The sequence below is a fragment of the Mchenga conophoros genome, linkage group LG19, assembly GCF_057382185.1.
Source record: "Mchenga conophoros isolate Kocher_MC1m ecotype Shallow Benthic linkage group LG19, M_conophoros_male_GT1.1, whole genome shotgun sequence".
Classification (NCBI taxonomy): Eukaryota; Metazoa; Chordata; class Actinopteri; order Cichliformes; family Cichlidae; genus Mchenga; species Mchenga conophoros.
Genome location: NC_140544.1, coordinates 3,011,547 through 3,017,021, shown reverse-complemented (window position 1 = coordinate 3,017,021; position 5,475 = coordinate 3,011,547). Strand labels below are relative to the sequence as shown.

The 5,475-nt window shown below is 39.7% G+C and overlaps 1 long non-coding RNA gene across 1 annotated transcript; it reads right to left on the bottom strand.

Annotated features, from left to right (window-relative positions):
• Positions 1-449: 449 nt before the first annotated feature.
• Positions 450-4,357, bottom strand: LOC146551475 (uncharacterized). Its single transcript, XR_014890041.1, has 2 exons — positions 3,069-4,357; positions 450-812 (listed from the first exon to the last, which is right to left on the bottom strand). It is a non-coding gene; the product is annotated as an uncharacterized LOC146551475 (long non-coding RNA).
• Positions 4,358-5,475: the final 1,118 nt, after the last annotated feature.

Sequence of the window (5,475 nt, the reverse complement as noted above, 5' to 3'; positions counted from 1 at the left end):
GTCCCAGTAGTTCAGTATTAACTGCTCTCTTCTGATTTCTAATGGCATTTCTACCTTTAAAACGACTCCAACAGCAGCAGTAAACGCACCTGTGCAGAGTCTTAGCCCCTGATATTGGGGCTAAGATACTATCTATGATACTATCTAACTTATGAAGACTTGTTCCGGCGTTTGCTGGAGTCCAAAAATTTTTAGACTTTATAAACTTTATAACTATTTCCAGACTGATAGATGTATGTTACTTGGTTTCTTTAAAATGTGACATGATGATAAATATATGGGAAAGTGACACCAATACATATTTTTGACATCTTTAGTCTACTTCTCTTGAGTGTGGTTCGTAAAATTTAACTTGTGTTGTTAATCACAGTTAATTCATGATTTAAAAGCAGGGGGCAATTAGTTTTTCAAACAGAGTCAGAAAACAAACAAAACATTCATGCAGACAGTTTTAACTTTCAGGTGGATATCAGTTTTATTCTATTACTCAACAATTGTACAACAAACTTTGTTACAAATACATTTAAAAGTGCAATTTTAAATAAAAAGAGGATAACACGTCTTAATTTCTGCTTGCCACACACCTGTAAACTACCTGGCACATCTTACCCGCCTTCCGGTCTGTCTACAACTGCGGTGGAGACGCGTTGTGGTTTGACGCATTGCAGATCCCCTCCTGCCAATCAGCAGCCTCCTTACAGCATGCAGCACATTGCGGGTCCGCGCTGTCCAATCAGAATCCGGCTCTCAAAATCAAAACTGCAACTGTACCCAGTGCCGTCAGCCGCGCTGTTTAGAGCGTATCCTTCCGCCTGTATAAAAGATCGTTACACAAAGTAGTCCGTCAGTTTCTGCGCGGCCGCGCTAGCGTGTTAGTGTCGCGTTATTGAGGTCATAATAATTATTGATATTGATATATTTTTTTATATTTTTAATTGTCATGAAACATAATGACGCCAATGGATCGCCAGATGACATTAATTTTGCCTTAAATGTAAATATATATAAAAGAGAAACCACCTTGAGATTGAACGGACGCCATAAAGAGAGGTTTTTATTTAATTGGAGAGTGGACAGGTGCTGACAGGTAACAGCACTCTATTTAAAATGATACTTTATCATGGATACTTAGACTGGATAAGGTTTAATAGAGAGTTTCTCAAAGCCAAAAATGTAGGCTGGCAGCTCCTAAATTATGTGATGAAAATGTAAGTATATTATTTCTGCATATACATAACCTGCAGTACTATTCCTAATCACTTTAATATGTGTTAATGTGACCAATAAATACAGAGCAATCCAAAACCATATGTAGAAATCATTCCAGTGGCTTCAGCATAAAAGGAAAAAACTAATGTTTTAAGCCTTTTTTACATTTTGAAAACAGCAAACCATATTCAGAAAGCTCCTCTCATTATTCTCGCGACAGATGACATTTGAAATGTCTGGGCTGACTCACCAACTGATGCCTCAACCTAATGGGACTGTCGATGCTCTTAAACAGTCAAATTGTACAGAGTGAAACTGCAAGTTTTGTGCAGTGGGCAGACTAATGTTTAAAGCCAAACGATATAAGATCCACATATTCACGTAACCAGCTGTTGGAAAATTAAGTAAGCGCCATTGTTCCATCTAACCCTAAAGTAAATACAGAAAATAATTAATGGCCATAAACAACACCAAAACACATACCATGCTATGCTTGTGAGCAATGTTATTTTGTAATTTTTTTTAAACTGCAATTAAAAAAATAATAATTAAACCTTAACCTGTATTTGGTGGCGATGGCAAAAAGTGGGCAGGTAACATGCTGATTTAAATGTTTTTAGTATTACAGCAATAACTAATGGGAGGAAAGTGAAGCTTGACTGACACATGAGGCCAGTCCTGCTGGTTTCACTAGTTAACATTAACCTCACCATGTGTAATTAATTACATTTAATTAATTAGATCCCAAATTAAGACTTGATGGTCTGTATTGTGCGGTAAATATGTTTATTTCTCCTCTAAACTTGGTAATCTGAACATGCTAGTGTGTTGAAATCAGACGTGACACCCGAGCGGTAGATATGAGTGTAAACCAGGTACACTGCAAACTCATGTTGTGGATAATCATCCTGGTAATCTTTAAAGTTTCCAAAATCTTTTTTTTTTTTTCATTGTGACCTGAAAAAAGCAACTGAGGCCATGAAGATGTTTCTAACTTTTCCAGTAGGTGACCATTGCAAAATGTTTAAGGCATTTTGGCACTGCCTTTGCTAATGTCCATGAGAATGTACTGCATAATCCTCCTTTCAGAGTAACCAAACTTTACAAAAATTGACCAAACGTTTTATTAGTGATGACCCGAAATGGGATATTAAGTCAATCACAGGTATCCCGCCCTGGTGGCCAGTATAATGAAAGAATGGTTTTGGGGGACTTCATGAGAACACCACTTTGCAGAGCCGGAAGCTACATCTATCTATGTTTACCATTTCTTTTCAGGCTGTAGCATTTTTCCCCCCCTATTTCCTGGAGCGTGATCTTTTGTCACACAATAAGAAATGTGGTGTGAGAGCAGCATATGAGTGGTTGTGGTTTAACAGGTAGAGTGGGTCATCCACCATGATGTAAGCTCAGTGCTATGATCCCCCGACTCCACCACATTGTCAAAAATGGTGAAATAACATACCATGTCCAGGTGATGGATACTTAAAGCTCAACATTTCCTGCAACTAGGGTGACCAGGTGTCCCACTTAAAAAATTTAAAGCCTAAAGCATATTTGTCATTCACATTCATGTTTTAAATACATAAAAAAAAAGTCCTTATAGTCATTTAAAAAGCAACATTTTATGTTATTCCTACATTTAAATTTTGAAACTCAAGCAGCAAATGTTCTGCAAAAGCACATTTACATTGACAGTGAAGTTATAGTTCTCCAGAGTTTCTGAAGATCTTTCTTGTTTTCTTTGGACATTGGCTGTTTGTACCCGACCATTTTCAAAATAACATATTTTACTTGTTTATCAAGCCACTCAATACTGAGCAGTGAATCATTCAAGGATGAAAAGGCACCTCACTCACAGGATGAACCAGACCAGTGTTGTGTCTACAGATCATTTGTATCTTTAGGCATCTCAGCATTGTGGTTCCTTAGAAAATAATGAGAGAATGGGACAAGTCAAAGACAAGAGAAGAAGTGCCGACCTTAAAAAATATCTACAGCAGATGAACCATATCCAAGAGTCAAGTATTTAAGAAACAGGGGAACAAAAAATCCAGTAAAGACCTAACACAGGACCTGAGAGATGCATCTGGAGCTTCAGTAGATCCATCTCCTGTTCATTAAAGCGTTATCAGAAACGGTCTCTGTGGAAGATTGGCTGTCAAGAAGTTATTCTTAATGAAGAGAAACAGAACAAAATTACACAACTGGTCTTTTGGAGTGTTTGTCAATATATACAGAATAGAGAGTACAACAGTGAGTGTCTACCCCCCATCAGCAAACATTTAGCGACCTTGGGAAGGAAAAACTCCCTTTCAACAGGAAGAAACCACTAGCAGAACCATGCTCAGGGAGGGGCAGCCATCTGCCATGACTGGCTAGTGGCAAATGGAGGAAGACAGGACAAGACTTGTGTACTATATTTTTGTGCATATTTGCACATGTTTCATTACATTTCCGAAGCCGTTTCCTATTTTCCTGGCAAAATAAAAAGAAACGAAGCCTGGACCTCTTGTATCACATCCTTTCCTAAAGTATATGTACTCCCAACACCACCAACCTACCCAAGCATTGTAATAATATAGACCTTACCATTCAATTGAAAAACAGTTCCACTTTGATTTCCTTCCTGATTTCTAACTAAGTGCGGTTATTCCAACTCCTAACTTCTCTGGATTTAAATTAAAAATGACAAGATGGTGCGTATGAACGCGTGCAGCGAGCGCGGGAGCCATACTCACTGGTCTTTGCGGAGGAATACCGTGAGAGCTGTGCGGCGGTGCTTTGTCCTGCGTACCCGCCCCCAAGCAGCAGCCAGCCCTCCTGCTCTGTGGCGACCGTCCATTTCCCTCTGTTCCCCCGTAGCGTTAGCAGACCCGCTGTTGGAACTCCGCACAGACATGGTGAGTATTTTAACCAGCCGTGCCTTGAGATGTGTGTGGATTTAAGCTGTGTGAACTTGACTGGAAGCCAGATGCGGGGTTGAAATATCTCCGTAGTAGAGCGCTCAGGGACGAATGTTAATACTGTGGCGGTACTAGACAGAGACTCTGCGGGCGGAGCAGTTTATTACCACCGCGGCTTTTTCCTCCCCCCCTCTTTAAGAGCCCACTCTGTGAAATTGCAGCAGATTTTGGTGCCGTAAGCACCTTCACAAACTGAGAACTGAGAGGTAGTACTCGTTACAGGTGGCCACAGTTGGTAGTTGTGGTGGAGCTTTTGGCTGGTTAGCATCACAGCTAACAGTGATCCCCTCGCCGATAGTCTGATTTTCCGGTGGTTTCTTTTCTTCTGTTTTTTAGTAAGGATGGCTAATTTTCTCAGGAGGAGAGTTGCCTCTCTCTGCTGATTATTCTGAGACATGGAGCTGTAAAATAAAGGTGCACATCTGCCCTTCATGTTCAGACCATTTATGTAAGGGTGCATATTATCATAGGCGTTAGCTTAACAGTTGTAGATAAGAGCTGTCAAAGTCCAACGTGCAACCATTGTAAAAGCCGCTGATAGTCCTAATTAGGCCAGAGGTTATGGTGTACATACATGCATACGCTTTGCGTAGAATAAAACGTGTTTGACCTGTTTTGACGTCACATTTTTAAGTACAGATTGATGATCCTAGATGAAAAGTCTGATCTGCAGTGGATGCACACTGCAATCACCATGTTACACTATTTATACTATTTAAACACGCACATACACCACTGTTCCTGGGTTGTGTGTCCATGAATGCACTGTGCCAGTCTCCAGGGGAGTGGTAGCATCCCACCCAGGTTTGTCGTTTATAGCTTGTGGAGGGAGTTGCTTGCGTTTACACATTCGGGACCCTATTGTTAAGTATAAAAATTGATCCTTTTGTAGTTCATATTTTTGTTCAGTGTGTATTTGATGTCATGTTTTTAAAAAACATTTACTGAAAAAACATTTTTGGTTAAAGCACATAAATGCACCTAAACCTCTCTGCGTGGCTTTTAGTGTTGTAACTTGCCTGGTTATGTTTTTACTGCATACCCTAACCAAATACCCCTTATTACCTAAACCTAACAGAGTTCTCTTTGGTGTCATAACTTCACCAGGTGGTTTTTAAGAGTGCCATAACCTAACTGGTAACTAACCAGGTACTACTACCTGACCTTAAAACAGTACCTTAACCTAACCAGGTAGTCTGATGATACTTAATAACATATTTAAAATAAAACTGTAAACATTTCTTTCTTTTATGACTCTGGCTGTAGTTTCTAGTGTGAATCTTTACATATCGGTCCGATC